We start from the raw sequence: 3,420 nt of genomic DNA on the forward strand, positions 1-3,420 counted from the left end.
CTGGGGACAATTTTTCTGTAGGATATATCTGTTCGTTATGTGAACTTCAAATTTTATTTTATTTATTTATTTAATTTATTATTATTTTTTTTTATATGCATGAGAATTGTTTAATTGATGTCTCACGGTTTCGATATTTATTGCCAAATGATCCTAAACCCGTGCAGCCGCAGCATTATCATTCAGTTTGAACCGTCGTAAACTACAATTATTTCGGACATGTACAACACACTTCATAACCTATGCTTACACACTTCATAACCTATGCTTTGTTGACAAAGTTTCTATCATGAATTTCTAGACTTGGCGATCGCTAAACAAAAATCTCGCAAAAATAGCATGAAATTCCCGTGTTAAGGTAAATGCACAAGTTAGCTATGATCTAGGCTTTAGAATTTCCAAGTGTTTAAACAGTTTTAAGAATGTATTGGAGTCAGATCCTTGTGTTATTTTCTTTGATGGGTAGTAGATAAAATCAATCAGATCATGTACTAATTTTATGATTAATGCGGTCTCTAAATTTGACAAATACTTAATAAAATAAAACTGTATTTAATTATTGCGGCTTTGTAGTATTCATTTCAACATACGTAGATAATTGGGTAACAAGTTTACAGCTGCTTATACATGTATAAACATCGTAGGAGGTAATGACATAACAAATGCTGTATCAAATGCAGCACAGGTTTTTGAGAGGTATTATATCCTTTTACTTTTGGGACATTTTTACATCACAGATTTCAATACAGTGTGATTGCTGAACAAAATCAGCGTGAAAATAGCATGAAAATCCTGTGTTAAGACACTGTATGATATAGGTTTTATTTTTTTCTTAATCAGTATTTTAAACGTACTGGAGTCAGATCCTCATATGCATTTCTTTGATGTGTAGTAAATAATATCAATAAGTTAATGTACAAATGTTGTTGTTCTCTTTTTACAAATAACGAAACTGTATTAAAATTCTCTGGCTTTGCTGTATTAATTACTGTTGAATTTACATAGGTAATTGCATTATGAGCTGAATATACGAACATCTTTGGAGGTAATACTACATTTATATTTTTCAAATGCAGCACGGTAATTCAAAAGGAATTAGTATATTTCAGCACCTCGCCTGAAGTTGAATGTTTGTTATATGCGATGAAAATATATAGAATGTATATTTTGAGTAGACTTTGTTTCTTATAATATTCTCAGTTTAACATAAGTATTGTCAAATCAAGCCATTAACTTACAAATAAAAGAGCATAAAACAATAAGCCGGAAAAGATATGCGGTAACATAAATATATAATACTGTCTTGTGAACGTAAAAAGATATTTAATTGGTAATTGATAAATTAATCAACATAATCTTTTCACTCATAAGGTTATAATGAAGAAAGCATTATGTTAAATTAGTGAAAATAATTTAAACCTTTGTGTGTATGTACTACGAGTTGTATACAGGTAAACTGGGGAACTGCAGTAAATAGCGAAAGATACACACCGTTGTAAAATTCTGATTGTGTGTGAGATATGTGTATGACCAGAACCGCGTACCGGGGAATAAATTTCTATCGCTCAGTATCAGCTCAAATTTCGAGGTATGACTAATTTGAAGGTCAGGAATAACGTGGTATTGTTAAAATGGACTGGGGAATTCCCCGGTTCGAGGCGTATCCCCAGTACGTTGGTGTGTATTCATACGAAATTACCCAGTTGGCAGCGTTTACAAACTCACAAAGCCACACACACACACACACGCACACGCACACGCACACGCACACGCACACACACACACACACACACACACGCACACAGACACACACAAAGAAAAGTACCTAATTTTCACTTAAAACATCTACAAAGCAATTTTTTACCATTCACAGCACCGAATAAATGTCTGCGGTCAAATCTGAGAAGTTGTAGACTTATATAAAACAAAGGCGGCCAATTCCGATCTCTGCGTCAAACTTCTCATTGTCCTAGCGCTCTCATTTCAGGTTTTTGGATACTAAAAATGTAAGAAACCCAACATAATAAGTAATTATACAATTCCTGTGTGACCATCTGCCTGTTTTCCTTCAAAATCAATAAAATATTCCTATTTCAGGCCCAATCCGTTCAGTTTTCAAGTCCTTGAACTTATTTCTTTTGCACAAATTATGATAATATATATAATCCTCTATTCAGACTGTGTGTATTGTGTAAATTCAAGTAATCAAAAGAGCAATTTCATGTAAAGAAGAGAAAAAATACATATCCGAGTCTAGGTCAGATTTCTTCGGTTTAACTTAAATTTCTAAGAAAAATCAAGAAAATATCAAACTGCGGCATTTGTAATACACCAATTTATTTCCTCCCTACCGGTTTCAGTCATGAAACTTAAAAATTCATTTCATGAATAAAATCCTGCAAAGGGGCACATAGGATTTGGGCCAATTTTGGCCCCCACCAAAATGATGATAAAATATGTGCCGTCTATTACCAAAATGCATGTATTTTCCATAAATAAACGTTAAAATCTGCTAGGTCAATTATTTATGGAAAATTTAATGTTTGCCTTATGTACGGTAATGAAAGAAAGCATTAGCGTATCTTGGGGGTATACTTAGATAAATTGGAAAAACAAAATAATAAATGATTACTAATACAAATGTTTGATTAAATATCAATGTAAACACATTAGGGTTTTCAAATATGCATAAGCCGGCAATAGAACTGTCATAGAAACGATCATTACTAAGGGAAATATCTCTTTGGAATCCTGAAACTAAAATTTCCTTAAAAAAAACAACAATATTTCATTGCTTTATTATTGTTAACGTTTCAAAGTAGGATTTAAAATCATGTAAAGAGATAAAATTCTTGGCCTGGTATATCTACGGGTATAAAACGTGTACTTTTACTGTTGGTTGCCATGGCAACAGGGCTAATATTTAGCATTTTTTAACTTTTTATTTACATGTTTTGGCTACAATATTTTGATTTTTGGACATTTAAGCGCTAATCACTGTTACAATTGACAATTCAAAATGATCCTGTAAAGAAAGCAAAACGTAGTCTTTAAGTTGCCATCGTAACAGGTCATTTGGTTATCTGTTTAATAATGTTTCCTTAGGAAGAGTAAGTTTTCATCGTATCTTGTCATAACTTAATTATAAACATAAAACTGCCAGCAGTGATAACATGGATTTATACCACTCACTTTGTTTTCCAAGCACGAAAAAAGATAAAAAAAATATTTTATTGCCATGGAAACAGAAGTGAAAATGTAGGTTTCAGAGGTCTAAGTAGTATCACTGGAGAAAAAAGAATAGAAACTGCACTTATGAAGTTCCAATTTAAGAGCTGGTCTAATATTAATGGCAACAGAAAAGAAAAAAACAAGATTATATTTTTCACATGATGGCTTGTTAGTGCCATGGTGACATAG

The sequence above is a fragment of the Mercenaria mercenaria genome, chromosome 1 (assembly GCF_021730395.1).
Source record: "Mercenaria mercenaria strain notata chromosome 1, MADL_Memer_1, whole genome shotgun sequence".
NCBI classification, from domain to species: domain Eukaryota; kingdom Metazoa; phylum Mollusca; class Bivalvia; order Venerida; family Veneridae; genus Mercenaria; species Mercenaria mercenaria.